The 19,141-nt window shown below is 43.8% G+C and overlaps 3 non-coding genes and 9 pseudogenes across 3 annotated transcripts; all 12 read left to right on the top strand.

Annotated features, from left to right (window-relative positions):
• The first annotated feature begins 158 nt into the window (after positions 1-158).
• On the top strand, positions 159-347 carry LOC149931169 (U2 spliceosomal RNA). Its single transcript, XR_016476491.1, has one exon. It is a non-coding gene; the product is annotated as a U2 spliceosomal RNA (small nuclear RNA).
• Positions 348-1,429: 1,082 nt separating this feature from the next.
• On the top strand, positions 1,430-1,583 carry LOC149931168 (U2 spliceosomal RNA; annotated as a pseudogene).
• Positions 1,584-3,056: 1,473 nt separating this feature from the next.
• On the top strand, positions 3,057-3,234 carry LOC149931167 (U2 spliceosomal RNA; annotated as a pseudogene).
• A 1,089-nt stretch (positions 3,235-4,323) lies between these two features.
• On the top strand, positions 4,324-4,426 carry LOC149931166 (U2 spliceosomal RNA; annotated as a pseudogene).
• A 1,602-nt stretch (positions 4,427-6,028) lies between these two features.
• Positions 6,029-6,208, top strand: LOC149931165 (U2 spliceosomal RNA; annotated as a pseudogene).
• A 1,050-nt stretch (positions 6,209-7,258) lies between these two features.
• LOC149931164 (U2 spliceosomal RNA) lies at positions 7,259-7,402 on the top strand (annotated as a pseudogene).
• Positions 7,403-8,870: 1,468 nt separating this feature from the next.
• On the top strand, positions 8,871-9,058 carry LOC149931163 (U2 spliceosomal RNA). The gene has a single exon (XR_016476521.1). It is a non-coding gene; the product is annotated as a U2 spliceosomal RNA (small nuclear RNA).
• Positions 9,059-10,117: 1,059 nt separating this feature from the next.
• Positions 10,118-10,319, top strand: LOC149931162 (U2 spliceosomal RNA; annotated as a pseudogene).
• A 1,779-nt stretch (positions 10,320-12,098) lies between these two features.
• Positions 12,099-12,278, top strand: LOC149931161 (U2 spliceosomal RNA; annotated as a pseudogene).
• A 1,049-nt stretch (positions 12,279-13,327) lies between these two features.
• On the top strand, positions 13,328-13,452 carry LOC149931160 (U2 spliceosomal RNA; annotated as a pseudogene).
• A 3,575-nt stretch (positions 13,453-17,027) lies between these two features.
• On the top strand, positions 17,028-17,210 carry LOC149931159 (U2 spliceosomal RNA). The gene has a single exon (XR_016476498.1). It is a non-coding gene; the product is annotated as a U2 spliceosomal RNA (small nuclear RNA).
• A 1,067-nt stretch (positions 17,211-18,277) lies between these two features.
• LOC149931158 (U2 spliceosomal RNA) lies at positions 18,278-18,431 on the top strand (annotated as a pseudogene).
• The last annotated feature ends 710 nt before the right edge of the window (positions 18,432-19,141 follow it).

The following is a 19,141-nucleotide window of genomic DNA, read 5'->3' as shown; positions in this document are numbered from 1 at the left end:
TTTTAACTTTACGTTATCCCTGAAAAAGAAGGAAAAAATACTTACCATTTATACTTACCTCGACGATGGAAAAAACCCTTACCTAAAAAATGAAACCTGAAAACTTACTTTTTGTTCGCGCTAATTTAATTTAATTAAACGCGAACATCTGTAAATTTGTAAATTTGACTGATATTTAATAAACAAATTCAGTATCTGTTCTTATCAGCTTAATATCTGATACGGGTCCCATCGGGGCCCAAGATATTAAACTTATTTTTGGACGGCGGCGGAGAGGTCGGAGCTTGCTCCACCTCCGCCACGGGTTGGCCTGGTATTGCAGTTCTTCCAGGATCGGCCCACCTCGCTCAATGAATCTAAAATCAAACACCATATATATATATATATATATATATATATATATATATATATATATATATATATATATATTCCTGACGTCATAAGAGGGAAAGTCGTCATTGGCTAGTAGATCATTTTGAAGATTCGGACGGATTTGTTTTGTAATTTTTACCTTAATTGTCGTACGTTACCAACGGTATGATTTTTTTAAGTCACTTTCGTTACTAACAGGAGACATGATTAGGAGTTCACAGCCGGCCGCTTTTCGACATTCGCGTTGGCAACACGTCTTCCCCTTTAAAAAAAATTACCCCTCCCAAACCATGGTAACTCCGTTCTCGAAACGGACACCATATAAGTTATTTACATCGAGTTACCTAGCGAGGATTGCGGTACTATCGCTGTAGAAATAGGGGACTGTTAAAAGCGGGATGGTTTGGAAAAAACGAGTTTTTGTGTTGCTGATGCCGGGGCGCGTACTACGCGGCAACCACGGTCAATTCGTAGTGCCATATCTCATGACACTTCTCTACAGCTGTTCTGGTAAGCGTGCAGGAGGAAACTCCGTATGATTATGATCTTACTTTTTCTAATTATCGATTAAGCACGGTTCATGTTGCCACTTATTAAAAAAAGACCCAGAGAAAACCGAAGATAAATTATCGCCTTGGCAAACTAGTTAGAAACAGCGTAAAAGAAAATATTTAAAAATACACAAATTTTATTAAAAAGACTCAAATACCGCGTTAATGGAAAACAAGAGGGAGAGAGGAAGAGAGCAGCCACCGGCACGCCGTGTTCCCCGGTGGTCTCCCTCCCAAGAAATGACCCCACTCGACGCGGCTTACCGTCGTTGATGGGTCGAGAACCAATGTATTCCACGTGATATTACCGTTGACGGCTGAAAACGCTCGATGGCCGTCGATCTTTTTGTTTGAAATCAAGAAGTTGCCTTCTTTGGTCAGACGTGATGGTTATACACGCTGTCATCTCCAGCCACGAGCAATCTGCTTAAACATAATTATGAAATATATGAATGCTCAATCTCACTCTTTTTCTTTTTCAACCACCAAAGCCCCCTTTGCCGGTTATCGCTTCTCGGCCTTTTGGCTAAGATCAAAGTGTAGTATCTGTTCCCAGCTATTTCGCTGAAATCTTGGCCGAAAGGCCGTTAAGCGACGTATACGCTTCTCAGCCTGTTCCTTTGATGATGACTAACCTGCCGGTTTCCTGACGTGCCTGTTCCTGTTCCTGCTTCCGAAGCTGCCGCTGCTGTTCCTGGTTCCGTTGCTGATCCTGGTTCCGCTGCTGATCCTGGTCCTGGTTCCGCTGCTACTTACCTGTCGCTGCTGTTCCGGACGTCTACGCTGTATCCTGACCTGGCTGGCTTTTGCCATTGCTACTTGACGCTGTTCCTTCCTGGGACCTAAATTCACCTGACGATCTCTCCATAGCCAGGATGGCTATGGAGGTGAGAAAACGAACTGCTCGACTGGACGTCGACGCCGGCTTCCTGGAAGTCGCTCAGGCTTTCCACGAGAAGCTCGGTCCTGAATCCATCGAGACGTTGCAACCTGTTGGTAAGGAGGCATTCTTACTTACCTTCGCAACCCTTGCCTTTCTACAGCAAGCGGTCTCTTACGGAGAACTAACAATCGGCAACAAGACCTGCAGAGTCACCAGCGTCGAGGATGATGGCGTCTGGCTGTCGATCAAGAATTTACCACCATGGATCCAATGGGACGCCATATTGACAACCCTACGTCAGTACGGCGAAATAAAGGCTCATCGTTTAGATGAATATAAAGAACTAAAAGGAGTTAAAAATGGAGACAGAGCGGTAAAAATACGAATAACTCAAACTATACCTAATGTCCTTTATTTCGGCCGCAGTCGGGCTCTGGTCTACTATCCCGGCGTTTCAAAGAAATGCTTCTTCTGTGACCAGGAGGGGCACTTTGCCTCTGCCTGTGTCGCAAAGAAGGAAAAGACGGCAGACAAGCCGGTAGCCAAAAAAGACTTACCCAAAGATCCTGAACCACACCGAAGTTCCACATCTGCTCTTGCCAACGCCACCACACTAGAAAACAACCTGGAAGAAAATCAAGAACCCCAAACCAGCAAATCACCCATACTTACCGCATCCGACGACTCCAAAAGCTCTGAAGAGAGCTGGACTTTAACATCACCAGAACCATACAAGAGAAACGCAGAACCTCCAGTCCAAACAAGCCAATACGCCGACGCCTTGAAATCTCCACCACATCACGATGACCTAGAACCCGAAAGCGAACCCGAATCCATTGATTCCGACAACAACTCAAGACCCCGATTTAATCCATCACAGTGGAATTATACCGATCCGTCACAACTACATTTACATCTATTGAGGAAATCCGAACTTCAAGCCCTTCTTGCAAAAATCAACTCCAGAGCACCCTCACGTTCACCAGTCCTAACCAAACGAGCAGAAGACCAAGCGGCACAAATCATCGAACTTTTAAAAAACTATCCAAAGAGACGACGCAGTAAAACTCCAGAAAAAGAAGTGAAAAAAGGCAAAAATATGTTTTAAATTTAATTTTTAAATTTTCACATAGTTCTTTACTCGATTTTTTTACAATGTTTATTTTTATCTTTTAACGACTGTTCGCGCTAATTTAAATTAAGTTAAAACGCGAACAAATGACTTGAATGTAATTTTTGTAACGAAACGAATCTTTTAATAAACTATTAAAAGTATCTGTTCTTATCAGCTTAATATCTGATACGGGTCCCATCGGGGCCCAAGATATTAAACTTATTTTTGGACGGCGGCGGAGAGGTCGGAGCTTGCTCCACCTCCGCCACGGGTTGGCCTGGTATTGCAGTTCTTCCAGGATCGGCCCACCTCGCTCAATGAATCTAAAATCAAACACCATTTATATATATATATATATATATATATATATATATATATATATATATATATATATATATATATTCCTGACGTCATAAGAGGGAAAGTCGTCATTGGCTAGTAGATCATTTTGAAGATTCGGACGGATTTGTTTTGTAATTTTTACCTTAATTGTCGTACGTTACCAACGGTATGATTTTTTTAAGTCACTTTCGTTACTAACAGGAGACATGATTAGGAGTTCACAGCCGGCCGCTTTTCGACATTCGCGTTGGCAACACGTCTTCCCCTTTAAAAAAAATTACCCCCTCCCAAACCATGGTAACTCCGTTCTCGAAACGGACACCATATAAGTTATTTACATCGAGTTACCTAGCGAGGATTGCGGTACTATCGCTGTAGAAATAGGGGACTGTTAAAAGCGGGATGGTTTGGAAAAAACGAGTTTTTGTGTTGCTGATGCCGGGGCGCGTACTACGCGGCAACCACGGTCAATTCGTAGTGCCATATCTCATGACACTTCTCTACAGCTGTTCTGGTAAGCGTGCAGGAGGAAACTCCGTATGATTATGATCTTACTTTTTCTAATTATCGATTAAGCACGGTTCATGTTGCCACTTATTAAAAAAAGACCCAGAGAAAACCGAAGATAAATTATCGCCTTGGCGAACTAGTTAGAAACAGCGTAAAAGAAAATATTTAAAAATACACAAATTTTATTAAAAAGACTCAAATACCGCGTTAATGGAAAACAAGAGGGAGAGAGGAAGAGAGCAGCCACCGGCACGCCGTGTTCCCCGGTGGTCTCCCTCCCAAGAAATGACCCCACTCGACGCGGCTTACCGTCGTTGATGGGTCGAGAACCAATGTATTCCACGTGATATTACCGTTGACGGCTGAAAACGCTCGATGGCCGTCGATCTTTTTGTTTGAAATCAAGAAGTTGCCTTCTTTGGTCAGACGTGATGGTTATACACGCTGTCATCTCCAGCCACGAGCAATCTGCTTAAACATAATTATGAAATATATGAATGCTCAATCTCACTCTTTTTCTTTTTCAACCACCAAAGCCCCCTTTGCCGGTTATCGCTTCTCGGCCTTTTGGCTAAGATCAAAGTGTAGTATCTGTTCCCAGCTATTTCGCTGAAATCTTGGCCGAAAGGCCGTTAAGCGAGTTTCCCAGCTATACAGCTAGTTCCTGCGATGCTGACTTACCTGCCGGTATCCTGACGTTCCTGTTCCTGTTCCTGTTTCTGAAGCTGCCGCTGCTGTTTCCGGTTCCTCTGCTGTTCCTGATTCCGCTGCTGCTCCTGGTCCTGGTCCTGCCGAGACTTACCTGTCGCTGTTGTTCCTGGTCACTACGCCGTATCCTGACTTGGCTGACTCCTGCCATTACCTTTTGACGCCGTTCCTTCTTGGGACTTACCTTCAACCGACGACCTTTCCACAGCCTTAATGGCTGCAGAGGTTAAAAAACGGACTGCCCGGCTTGAAGTCGACGCCGGATTCCTGGACGTCGCTCGGACCTTCTACGATAAACTTGGACCTCAGTGCTTGGAGACTCTTCAACCTGTGGGTAAAAATTGCTTCTTACTTACCTTTACCACTCTGGCCTTCCTCCAGCAAGCTGTCTCCTATGGGGAGTTAGTTATAAATGGAAAACCCTGCACGATAACCAGCATCGACGACGACGGTGTCTGGTTAACCATCAAGAACCTGCCCTCCTGGATCCAATGGGACGCCATACTAACAACTCTCAGACACTACGGAACCATCAAAGCTCACAGACTAGACGAATACCCCGAACTAAAAGGACTAAAAAACGGCGACCGCTCTGTAAAAATAATCATGTCTAAAACCATCCCTAATGTTCTCTTTTTTGGCCGAAGCAGGGCATTAGTCTACTACACAGGGGTCGTAAAAAAATGTTTTTTTTGCGACCAAGAAGGCCACAACTCCTCGACTTGTGAAGCAAAACGAGCTAAGCAAGAAGAGCGGAATCAACCCATGGAGGAAGGTCAGAAAGAGTCTCCAAAGGAAAAACCCGAGCACGTCCAGGAGACAGTCGACAACACTTCAGCTAAGGAGCAATTACCCATAGCAAAAGCGGCAACATCGCAGGGAACACCACCAAGCGACCACCAGGAATCCCAGCCCACGAATCGTTACGACACTCTGCATGCCACTCCGAAAGAACTAGAGATCTTAAAGAACTATTCACAAAAGGAACTACAAGGATACACGAAATACATCGAGACAACTGACGCTATAACAGACAGGAGGAGGCAGATGTTGTTAACACTCATCAGCAAGGAACAAGAAAAATTTTCGAAACGACGCTTGACCAATTCTCCAGGAAAATCAGCTAAGAAAGGAAAGACCCAGAACGAGGAGAAGAAGTCATTCGCCAGCGCCGCCAAAAGCACACCCGAACAAGATATATATGCAGAATACGTAACATACTGAATTTTGCACATATGTTTCTAATACACTTTTAATATATTTTTTTAAAATGTATTTTAGTGTATTATTCACATATTTTATTCGTCACCTTTAAATTTTAAAATTAAGTTTTTTATCTCGATTATTTCTTAGTGTTTTGTTTTAAAGTTTTTAACTTTACATAACTCTCACTGTTTAAACCCTGCAAAAAAGAAAAAAATAATTATATGCTTAATAACTATACTTACCTTGATCGACTATGAACTTGACTTTTGTTCGCGATAATTTAATTAAGTAAAACGCGAACAAATACAACAAACGTAAACATGTAAAAACTGTAAAATTAACGAAGCTTTTAATAAACAATTAAAAGTATCTGTTCTTATCAGCTTAATATCTGATACGGGTCCCATCGGGGCCCAAGATATTAAACTTATTTTTGGACGGCGGCGGAGAGGTCGGAGCTTGCTCCACCTCCGCCACGGGTTGGCCTGGTATTGCAGTTCTTCCAGGATCGGCCCACCTCGCTCAATGAATCTAAAATCAAACACCATTTATATATATATATATATATATTCCTGACGTCATAAGAGGGAAAGTCGTCATTGGCTAGTAGATCATTTTGAAGATTCGGACGGATTTGTTTTGTAATTTTTACCTTAATTGTCGTACGTTACCAACGGTATGATTTTTTTTAAGTCACTTTCGTTACTAACAGGAGACATGATTAGGAGTTCACAGCCGGCCGCTTTTCGACATTCGCGTTGGCAACACGTCTTCCCCTTTAAAAAAAATTACCCCCTCCCAAACCATGGTAACTCCGTTCTCGAAACGGACACCATATAAGTTATTTACATCGAGTTACCTAGCGAGGATTGCGGTACTATCGCTGTAGAAATAGGGGACTGTTAAAAGCGGGATGGTTTGGAAAAAACGAGTTTTTGTGTTGCTGATGCCGGGGCGCGTACTACGCGGCAACCACGGTCAATTCGTAGTGCCATATCTCATGACACTTCTCTACAGCTGTTCTGGTAAGCGTGCAGGAGGAAACTCCGTATGATTATGATCTTACTTTTTCTAATTATCGATTAAGCACGGTTCATGTTGCCACTTATTAAAAAAAGACCCAGAGAAAACCGAAGATAAATTATCGCCTTGGCGAACTAGTTAGAAACAGCGTAAAAGAAAATATTTAAAAATACACAAATTTTATTAAAAAGACTCAAATACCGCGTTAATGGAAAACAAGAGGGAGAGAGGAAGAGAGCAGCCACCGGCACGCCGTGTTCCCCGGTGGTCTCCCTCCCAAGAAATGACCCCACTCGACGCGGCTTACCGTCGTTGATGGGTCGAGAACCAATGTATTCCACGTGATATTACCGTTGACGGCTGAAAACGCTCGATGGCCGTCGATCTTTTTGTTTGAAATCAAGAAGTTGCCTTCTTTGGTCAGACGTGATGGTTATACACGCTGTCATCTCCAGCCACGAGCAATCTGCTTAAACATAATTATGAAATATATGAATGCTCAATCTCACTCTTTTTCTTTTTCAACCACCAAAGCCCCCTTTGCCGGTTATCGCTTCTCGGCCTTTTGGCTAAGATCAAAGTGTAGTATCTGTTCCCAGCTATTTCGCTGAAATCTTGGCCGAAAGGCCGTTAAGCGACGTTTACGCTTCTCAGCCTGTTCCTGCGATGCTGACTTACCTGCCGGTATCCTGACGTCTCTGTTCCTGTTCCTGTTTCTGCCGCTGCTGTTTCCGGTTCCTCTGCTGTTCCTGTTTCCGCTGCTGTTCCTGGTCCTGGCCCTGCTGACACTTACCTGTCGCTGCTGATCCTGGTCTCCACGCTGTATCCTGACTTGGCTGTTTCCTGCCACTGCTGCTCGACGCTGTTCCTTCCTAGGACTTGCCTTCATCCGACGATCCTCCCATAGCCATCATGGCTATGGAGGTGAAAAAACGCACTGCTCACCTTCAGGTCGACGCCGGATTCCTGGACGTCGCTCGGACCTTCCACGACAAGCTCGGCTCTGATTGCCTCGACACTCTCCAACCTGTTGGTAAAGACAAGTTTTTAATAACTTTTACGACCCTGGCCCTCCTGCAACAAGCGCTCTCCTACAACGACCTTGAAATTAACGATAAACCCTGCCGACTTACCAGCGTCGAAGATGACGGCGTCTGGGTGACCATCAAGAATCTACCCTCTTGGATCCAATGGGACTCCATACTTACCACTATGCGACATTACGGCACCATCAAAGCACACCGACTCGACGAATACCCTCAACTTAAAGGACTAAAAAATGGCGACAGATCGGTTAAAATTAAAATAGAAAAAACTATACCAAATGTTCTTTATTTCGGACGCAGCAGAGCGCTGGTCTACTACCAGGGAGTCGTAAAGAGATGTTTCTTTTGCGACAAGGAGGGACACAATGTGTCCTCATGCGAGGTGAAACAGGCTAGGAAGGAAGCCGAAGCGCGGAAAATCGCTGAAGGCCAGGAGATGGAACCAACAGAGAGGTCAGAGCACGTCCAGGCAGTGGACATGGTCGACCCGCCCCAGGCACCCGAGAAAATCAACGAAGACCACAACAGAGACCTATATGTCAGTCCCAAAAACCTAGAATACATAAAGAACTACTCGCAGCAGGAACTCAAAGAATTCATGGAATACCTAAGGACTACAGACGAATTGAACGACAGGCGGAAGCAGGTGTTTCTCACGCTCGCCAACCAAGAACTGGAAAAATATACAAAACGACACATGCCCAACTCTCCAGGCAAAGCCGCCAAGAAAGGAAAGACACAAGCCGAAGAGAAAAAGACATTCGCCACCGCCACCAAAAACACACCTGAGAAGGATGTATATACACAATACGTAACATACTAAATCTTTTTATCTCGTAATGACAAAATTTAATTTTAAATTATGCAGAACTCATTTTTATTCATTTACTTCTGTTTACACTTTTATCTGGTTTTAACTTTATTAACCCTGAAAGCAATTAGATTTTTAAGAAAAATAATTATACTCACCTTGTGATGTTAAAAGAAAAAAAACAATTAATACTTACCTCGACGTTGGAAAAAAACCAAACCTAGGAAAAAAACGAAAAATGTAACAATTTTTAGCAATGTACGCGCTAATTTAATTTAATTAACCGCGAACATTTTAGAAATTTGTATTTTGACTGAAAATTAATAAACAAATTCAGTATCTGTTCTTATCAGCTTAATATCTGATACGGGTCCCATCGGGGCCCAAGATATTAAACTTATTTTTGGACGGCGGCGGAGAGGTCGGAGCTTGCTCCACCTCCGCCACGGGTTGGCCTGGTATTGCAGTTCTTCCAGGATCGGCCCACCTCGCTCAATGAATCTAAAATCAAACACCATTTATATATATATATATATATATATATATATATTCCTGACGTCATAAGAGGGAAAGTCGTCATTGGCTAGTAGATCATTTTGAAGATTCGGACGGATTTGTTTTGTAATTTTTACCTTAATTGTCGTACGTTACCAACGGTATGATTTTTTTAAGTCACTTTCGTTACTAACAGGAGACATGATTAGGAGTTCACAGCCGGCCGCTTTTCGACATTCGCGTTGGCAACACGTCTTCCCCTTTAAAAAAAATTACCCCCTCCCAAACCATGGTAACTCCGTTCTCGAAACGGACACCATATAAGTTATTTACATCGAGTTACCTAGCGAGGATTGCGGTACTATCGCTGTAGAAATAGGGGACTGTTAAAAGCGGGATGGTTTGGAAAAAACGAGTTTTTGTGTTGCTGATGCCGGGGCGCGTACTACGCGGCAACCACGGTCAATTCGTAGTGCCATATCTCATGACACTTCTCTACAGCTGTTCTGGTAAGCGTGCAGGAGGAAACTCCGTATGATTATGATCTTACTTTTTCTAATTATCGATTAAGCACGGTTCATGTTGCCACTTATTAAAAAAAGACCCAGAGAAAACCGAAGATAAATTATCGCCTTGGCGAACTAGTTAGAAACAGCGTAAAAGAAAATATTTAAAAATACACAAATTTTATTAAAAAGACTCAAATACCGCGTTAATGGAAAACAAGAGGGAGAGAGGAAGAGAGCAGCCACCGGCACGCCGTGTTCCCCGGTGGTCTCCCTCCCAAGAAATGACCCCACTCGACGCGGCTTACCGTCGTTGATGGGTCGAGAACCAATGTATTCCACGTGATATTACCGTTGACGGCTGAAAACGCTCGATGGCCGTCGATCTTTTTGTTTGAAATCAAGAAGTTGCCTTCTTTGGTCAGACGTGATGGTTATACACGCTGTCATCTCCAGCCACGAGCAATCTGCTTAAACATAATTATGAAATATATGAATGCTCAATCTCACTCTTTTTCTTTTTCAACCACCAAAGCCCCCTTTGCCGGTTATCGCTTCTCGGCCTTTTGGCTAAGATCAAAGTGTAGTATCTGTTCCCGTCGTAAGAATAACCGAACTCCTGAAAAACTATCCCAAAAGAAGACGTAGTAGAACTCCAGAAAAAGAAATTAAAAAAGGAAAAATATGATTTAAATTCAATTTTTAAAAGTTTTAACATAGTTCTTAGCTCGACTTTTATACAATGATCCCTTTTAAACGATTGTTCGCGCTAATTTAATTAATTAAACCGTGAACAAATATATAACGAATGTAAAAATGTAAAAATGTAAAATCAAACGAAGCTTTTAATAAACAATTAAAAGTATCTGTTCCCAGCTATTTCGCTGAAATCTTGGCCGAAAGGCCGTTAAGCGAGTTTCCCAGCTATACAGCTAGTTCCTGCGATGCTGACTTACCTGCCGGTATCCTGACGTTCCTGTTCCTGTTCCTGTTTCTGAAGCTGCCGCTGCTGTTTCCGGTTCCTCTGCTGTTCCTGATTCCGCTGCTGCTCCTGGTCCTGGTCCTGCCGAGACTTACCTGTCGCTGTTGTTCCTGGTCACTACGCCGTATCCTGACTTGGCTGACTCCTGCCATTACCTTTTGACGCCGTTCCTTCTTGGGACTTACCTTCAACCGACGACCTTTCCACAGCCTTAATGGCTGCAGAGGTTAAAAAACGGACTGCCCGGCTTGAAGTCGACGCCGGATTCCTGGACGTCGCTCGGACCTTCTACGATAAACTTGGACCTCAGTGCTTGGAGACTCTTCAACCTGTGGGTAAAAATTGCTTCTTACTTACCTTTACCACTCTGGCCTTCCTCCAGCAAGCTGTCTCCTATGGGGAGTTAGTTATAAATGGAAAACCCTGCACGATAACCAGCATCGACGACGACGGTGTCTGGTTAACCATCAAGAACCTGCCCTCCTGGATCCAATGGGACGCCATACTAACAACTCTCAGACACTACGGAACCATCAAAGCTCACAGACTAGACGAATACCCCGAACTAAAAGGACTAAAAAACGGCGACCGCTCTGTAAAAATAATCATGTCTAAAACCATCCCTAATGTTCTCTTTTTTGGCCGAAGCAGAGCATTAGTCTACTACACAGGGGTCGTAAAAAAATGTTTTTTTTGCGACCAAGAAGGCCACAACTCCTCGACTTGTGAAGCAAAACGAGCTAAGCAAGAAGAGCGGAATCAACCCATGGAGGAAGGTCAGAAAGAGTCTCCAAAGGAAAAACCCGAGCACGTCCAGGAGACAGTCGACAACACTTCAGCTAAGGAGCAATTACCCATAGCAAAAGCGGCAACATCGCAGGGAACACCACCAAGCGACCACCAGGAATCCCAGCCCACGAATCGTTACGACACTCTGCATGCCACTCCGAAAGAACTAGAGATCTTAAAGAACTATTCACAAAAGGAACTACAAGGATACACGAAATACATCGAGACAACTGACGCTATAACAGACAGGAGGAGGCAGATGTTGTTAACACTCATCAGCAAGGAACAAGAAAAATTTTCGAAACGACGCTTGACCAATTCTCCAGGAAAATCAGCTAAGAAAGGAAAGACCCAGAACGAGGAGAAGAAGTCATTCGCCAGCGCCGCCAAAAGCACACCCGAACAAGATATATATGCAGAATACGTAACATACTGAATTTTGCACATATGTTTCTAATACACTTTTAATATATTTTTTTAAAATGTATTTTAGTGTATTATTCACATATTTTATTCGTCACCTTTAAATTTTAAAATTAAGTTTTTTATCTCGATTATTTCTTAGTGTTTTGTTTTAAAGTTTTTAACTTTACATAACTCTCACTGTTTAAACCCTGCAAAAAAGAAAAAAATAATTATATGCTTAATAACTATACTTACCTTGATCGACTATGAACTTGACTTTTGTTCGCGATAATTTAATTAAGTAAAACGCGAACAAATACAACAAACGTAAACATGTAAAAACTGTAAAATTAACGAAGCTTTTAATAAACAATTAAAAGTATCTGTTCTTATCAGCTTAATATCTGATACGGGTCCCATCGGGGCCCAAGATATTAAACTTATTTTTGGACGGCGGCGGAGAGGTCGGAGCTTGCTCCACCTCCGCCACGGGTTGGCCTGGTATTGCAGTTCTTCCAGGATCGGCCCACCTCGCTCAATGAATCTAAAATCAAACACCATTTATATATATATATATATATATTCCTGACGTCATAAGAGGGAAAGTCGTCATTGGCTAGTAGATCATTTTGAAGATTCGGACGGATTTGTTTTGTAATTTTTACCTTAATTGTCGTACGTTACCAACGGTATGATTTTTTTAAGTCACTTTCGTTACTAACAGGAGACATGATTAGGAGTTCACAGCCGGCCGCTTTTCGACATTCGCGTTGGCAACACGTCTTCCCCTTTAAAAAAAATTACCCCCTCCCAAACCATGGTAACTCCGTTCTCGAAACGGACACCATATAAGTTATTTACATCGAGTTACCTAGCGAGGATTGCGGTACTATCGCTGTAGAAATAGGGGACTGTTAAAAGCGGGATGGTTTGGAAAAAACGAGTTTTTGTGTTGCTGATGCCGGGGCGCGTACTACGCGGCAACCACGGTCAATTCGTAGTGCCATATCTCATGACACTTCTCTACAGCTGTTCTGGTAAGCGTGCAGGAGGAAACTCCGTATGATTATGATCTTACTTTTTCTAATTATCGATTAAGCACGGTTCATGTTGCCACTTATTAAAAAAAGACCCAGAGAAAACCGAAGATAAATTATCGCCTTGGCGAACTAGTTAGAAACAGCGTAAAAGAAAATATTTAAAAATACACAAATTTTATTAAAAAGACTCAAATACCGCGTTAATGGAAAACAAGAGGGAGAGAGGAAGAGAGCAGCCACCGGCACGCCGTGTTCCCCGGTGGTCTCCCTCCCAAGAAATGACCCCACTCGACGCGGCTTACCGTCGTTGATGGGTCGAGAACCAATGTATTCCACGTGATATTACCGTTGACGGCTGAAAACGCTCGATGGCCGTCGATCTTTTTGTTTGAAATCAAGAAGTTGCCTTCTTTGGTCAGACGTGATGGTTATACACGCTGTCATCTCCAGCCACGAGCAATCTGCTTAAACATAATTATGAAATATATGAATGCTCAATCTCACTCTTTTTCTTTTTCAACCACCAAAGCCCCCTTTGCCGGTTATCGCTTCTCGGCCTTTTGGCTAAGATCAAAGTGTAGTATCTGTTGGATCGCGACGTCCTTTCCGTCGGTCCTCCGGATCTCAGTGCCTCTACGTTAGCTTCCGTCCTAACAGACTGGAACCTCCACGACGCCTGGCGTCATCTCCATCCGACCACCAGGGTCTACCCTTGGCATTCGACTCGGGCCAATTCACGTCTGGACACCTTTTTCGTGCCCAACAGCGAGGACGTTGTTACGCAATGCGCCGATATTTTGCCGTTACGGCATATTTCGGATCACGACGCTGTTCTTATGTCCTTCCGTGTTTCACCACCGCGCCTGCGCGGTCCGAGTGTCTGGCGACTTAACACCGCCTTGTTGACAGACGAAGACCGTGAATCTCATAAAATCGAACTACGACGTATTCTAGCCAAAGTCGATTCTGCTCTCGCGTGGGAAGCTGCAAAGATAGATTGCGCGCGCTATTTCCGTCAAGTTGGGAAAAAACGCGCGGCGAAACACCGTCAGGAAATCGCTTTCCTCAGATGGGCGCTCCAGAAGGTTTCAAGAGTGAGACCGGAAACGACCGAAACTGTCGCGGCTAAAGAGGAGATTACGTCTCTTCTCCGCGCCGAATACCGAAGGCAGTTTCGCGATAAACAAGATCACTCGCTCGCGACTGTTCTCGATGACGAAGAGTCGTTCTCGGCTTCCTTTTACCGACGCATGAAATCTTTGAAACCACGCGTTGATATTCGACAAGTAAACACCGCCGCTGGCATTTCGACAGATGACACGGTAATTCACGACTCTTTTGTCGATTTCTATCGACATCTCTACAGTCGCGACCAAACTCCGAACCCGGAACAGTTCTTCGCTACTTATTGCGAACAAATGCCACTTCTATCGGACTTAGACCGTGATTTCTTAGAACTGCCTATTTCCGACGACGACGTAAATCACGCTTTGCGTCGCCTTAAATCTGGGAAGTCTCCCGGACCAGACGGTCTGCCTGCAGAATTTTATCGATTCATGTGGCCAGATCTGAAACCCATTTTGCTCAGTCTTTTCAACGATCTCTTGAACGACGCGCCATTTCCGGATTCCTTCCGCGAGGGCAAAGTCGTCCTGCTGTGCAAGGACCCCGATAACAAAGCTTCTCCGTCGGCGTGGCGTCCGATAACTGTCATTAACACGGACAGAAAACTGTTCGCGTCAATCCTAGATTCGCGATCGTCAAAAGTAACCGGTTCCATCATTGGCCCTAATCAGACGTGCGGGGTTAGGGGCCGCCAGCCTCTATATAATCTAGTAATGATTCGTGACATTTTGCGGGATTATTCGGAGCGTGACGCTTCCGGCTTCCTGTTCACGTTGGACTTCGAAAAAGCTTTCGACCGAGTGTCTCACCAGTATCTCTGGGAAACTCTCGCTCGTTTCGGTTTCGGTCGACAATTCGTCGCCACTCTGAAAAACATGTATACACAAAACACCAGTACATTGACAATAAATTCTCACCCGTCAGCTCCCTTCGAGATCAACAGGGGCGTCCGACAGGGTTGTCCCCTGTCTCCCAGTTTATTTTGCATCGCGCTAGAGCCGTTTCTCTTCGCGGTGAGTCACTGTCCGATGATTCGCGGTCTTCATTGTCCGGGAATCCCGGCCTCTGAGCGTGAAGTTTACGCCGCTCACGCCGACGACGCTAACCTCTTGCTCGAGAACATCTCGTCCGTCCGAGTTGCGCTAGGAGTGCTCGACGAGTTCTGCACGGTTTCTGGTAGCAAGTTTAACGCCGCCAAAACTCAACTCGCTCGAGTAGGAAATATGCTCCTAGAACAAGTCCCGACGCAATTACCTGTGAAGGAGACCAACGAACCCGTCAAAATCTTGGGAATCCTGTTCACTCCCGAAGGAGTCGCTGTAGCCAACGAAGCCAATTTCGTCGCCAAATTCCACCAGTCACTCGACTCGTGGACCAATAACGAATTCTGTTTTCGCACGCGAATTCAGCTTATCAAACAAATAGCGCTTCCAAAATTGACTTATCCCGTCCCTCTTATCGAGTATTCGGACGCCGCGATCACCAATGTCAACAAAGGCATTTTCTCCTTCGTGTGGGGAGACAAGCAAGAGTTGATTGCCCGCTCGACACTTACTCTTCCTCGTCAGGAAGGCGGTCTCGGAGTCCCCTTAATCGCGAGTGAATTCCGAAGTCTCGCCTTTACGCGTTACGCTTCGTGCCTCTCTGCCTGCGACCATCCGGTTCGGGCCTCCGTCGCCCACCACTTGTCCACCACCTCCAAAACGATCTTCAACGTACCCTGGGACGTGTCTGTGAGCCACGCTTCCGACGTCCATCCGCTCTATGTTTCCATAAAAGAAACGGCGTCTCTAATCTTATCCGAAAAGCCAGACGCTGATCTTCTAAAGATCAGTAATAAAAGCGTCAAAGAAATTATTAGACCGACCAGTCAAGCCCGAATTCTCAAAATCCATCCCCATGTTCAGTGGGAAGTCGCTTTTCGCCGTCTCAACTCTAACGCTATTACCGGGCCGCGTCGGGATTTCGCCTTCAAGGTATTTCATGACGTGGTTCCGGCCAGAGACGTCCTCTACGACCGTAGCATGTGCACGACGCGGTCATGTCCTTTCTGCCCGAAGAATGAGACATTGCACCATCTTTTATACGACTGTGAAAATCCGAAGCTATTACGCAACCGCGTGCGCGATTTCCTCGGCGTTAAATTCGTTTCGTGGGAGGCAACGCGCTACTTCACACCTCTACCAGTCCCGCTCTCTTTAGTTTACGTCACACTTGCTCTGTTAGCCGAAGTCAACTTCCAAGTGTGGAAGTCAAGAAATCGGCTTGTATTCGAAAACAAGCGAGATGCCGCTTTCGTGGTCCTCGAACGCGTTCGGCTCCATCTGGTGGCGAGAGCTCGCGCTGACAAAATAAGACTGACTCCGGACAAATTCCAAGAATACTGGTGTCATCCTCATAAACCATTTGTTCAAGTGGTAAATAATAATATAAAACTTTTGTTTTAATATTGAGTGGAAAAAAGTTCCTGACAACCAAATAATGGTTTAGTTCCTAAAATCATCTAGTAAAAACGAAAATGTTATTTTAAAGGAATAACACCAACCTACCTGAACACAAAGCTTGCTATAGCAACTTTAATTATTTGAATTTATTCGCAGCAAACCTTACCATTAGAATACTTACCTAGAAATTTAAAATTAAAATTGGAATACTCACGTTCCTAGAATTTTAAATTTAAATTTAAAATGCTTACGTCCCTAGAAATTTAAAATCTAAATTAGAAAACTTACTTACCTGGAAATGTAAAAGTATCTTAATACTTAAACACCTGGAAATTTAAAAGTGACTTAATACTTACGTACCTGGAACTGTAAAATTAAAATTAGACATCTTACTTACCTGTAAATTTAAAAGTAACTTGATACTTACGTGCCTGGAATTTAAAATTGTAATTGGAAAACTAACTTACCTAGAAATCTAAAAGTAACTTAATACCTACGTACCTGGAAATTTAAAAGTAACTCAATACTTACGTCCCTGGAAATTTAAACGTAACCTAATTTTTGGCAATTTAAAACTAGACTTTGTACAACTCTTGCTTATTAACGTTTCGCGAATTTTTAATTTGGATTATTTCAATAATTTATAATGTGATTCCGTGTAGAATAATTTGTAAATATGCTTTTCTTAATAAACAAATTTAAGTATCTGTTCTTATCAGCTTAATATCTGATACGGGTCCCATCGGGGCCCAAGATATTAAACTTATTTTTGGACGGCGGCGGAGAGGTCGGAGCTTGCTCCACCTCCGCCACGGGTTGGCCTGGTATTGCAGTTCTTCCAGGATCGGCCCACCTCGCTCAATGAATCTAAAATCAAACACCATTTATATATATATATATATATATATATATATATATATATATTCCTGACGTCATAAGAGGGAAAGTCGTCATTGGCTAGTAGATCATTTTGAAGATTCGGACGGATTTGTTTTGTAATTTTTACCTTAATTGTCGTACGTTACCAACGGTATGATTTTTTTAAGTCACTTTCGTTACTAACAGGAGACATGATTAGGAGTTCACAGCCGGCCGCTTTTCGACATTCGCGTTGGCAACACGTCTTCCCCTTTAAAAAAAATTACCCCCTCCCAAACCATGGTAACTCCGTTCTCGAAACGGACACCATATAAGTTATTTACATCGAGTTACCTAGCGAGGATTGCGGTACTATCGCTGTAGAAATAGGGGACTGTTAAAAGCGGGATGGTTTGGAAAAAACGAGTTTTTGTGTTGCTGATGCCGGGGCGCGTACTACGCGGCAACCACGGTCAATTCGTAGTGCCATATCTCATGACACTTCTCTACAGCTGTTCTGGTAAGCGTGCAGGAGGAAACTCCGTATGATTATGATCTTACTTTTTCTAATTATCGATTAAGCACGGTTCATGTTGCCACTTATTAAAAAAAGACCCAGAGAAAACCGAAGATAAATTATCGCCTTGGCGAACTAGTTAGAAACAGCGTAAAAGAAAATATTTAAAAATACACAAATTTTATTAAAAAGACTCAAATACCGCGTTAATGGAAAACAAGAGGGAGAGAGGAAGAGAGCAGCCACCGGCACGCCGTGTTCCCCGGTGGTCTCCCTCCCAAGAAATGACCCCACTCGACGCGGCTTACCGTCGTTGATGGGTCGAGAACCAATGTATTCCACGTGATATTACCGTTGACGGCTGAAAACGCTCGATGGCCGTCGATCTTTTTGTTTGAAATCAAGAAGTTGCCTTCTTTGGTCAGACGTGATGGTTATACACGCTGTCATCTCCAGCCACGAGCAATCTGCTTAAACATAATTATGAAATATATGAATGCTCAATCTCACTCTTTTTCTTTTTCAACCACCAAAGCCCCCTTTGCCGGTTATCGCTTCTCGGCCTTTTGGCTAAGATCAAAGTGTAGTATCTGTTCTGCAGTATTATACCGAGATCTTAGTCGGGGGGCGAGAAGTGTTTATACGCCTTTTGGCGAGTTTGTTTCCTGCCTTGCTGCATGTTCCGTTCCTGTGCTGCTCCGTTCCGTTGCTGTTCCTGAAAAAAAATACCTACCTGGGACCTACCTGACGCCGCTCCTTCTTGGAGCTCTACTCACCAATCTACACTCTCCTAGCCTGAAATGGCTACGGAGGAGAAGAAAAGATCGGCTCGCCTGGAAATCGACGCTGGCTTCCTGGACGTTGCTCGGACTATCTACGACCACCTTGGACCGAAGAGTATAGACACTCTCCAACCTATGGGTAAAGGAATTTACCTGATTACTTTCACGACCCTGGCCTTTCTCCAACAAGCATTTTCATGTGACGAACTGCAAACCAATGATAAAAAATGGAAACTTACCTGTATCGATGACGACGGCATATGGATAACCATAAAGAACCTCCCCAAGTGGATCCAGTGGGATTCAGTTATAAGTACATTGCGCCAGTATGGTAATATAAAGTCCTATCATTTTGATGAATATCCGCAACTCAAAGGTGTCAAAAATGGAGACAGATCTGTCAAACTAATTATGACCAAACCCATACCTAATGTTATGTTTTTCGGGCGAATCCGCACCCTTGTATATTACAGAGGTGTTGTAAAAAGATGCTTCTTTTGCGACGAAATAGGCCACACGGCAACATCATGCGAAAGAAAGAAGGCAACACTAGAAGAAAAACAACCAGTCATACTTGAAGGCCAGGGTCCTTCTTCGGCCCAAGAGTCCGAGAACGTTCAGGCGATTAAAGC

Source organism: Leiobunum rupestre, chromosome 9, assembly GCF_980474605.1.
Source record: "Leiobunum rupestre chromosome 9, qqLeiRupe1.1.hap1, whole genome shotgun sequence".
In the NCBI taxonomy this organism is placed as follows: domain Eukaryota; kingdom Metazoa; phylum Arthropoda; class Arachnida; order Opiliones; family Sclerosomatidae; genus Leiobunum; species Leiobunum rupestre.
Note: the sequence above shows the minus strand (reverse complement) of the source record. Positions and strands in the feature narration are given on the sequence as shown.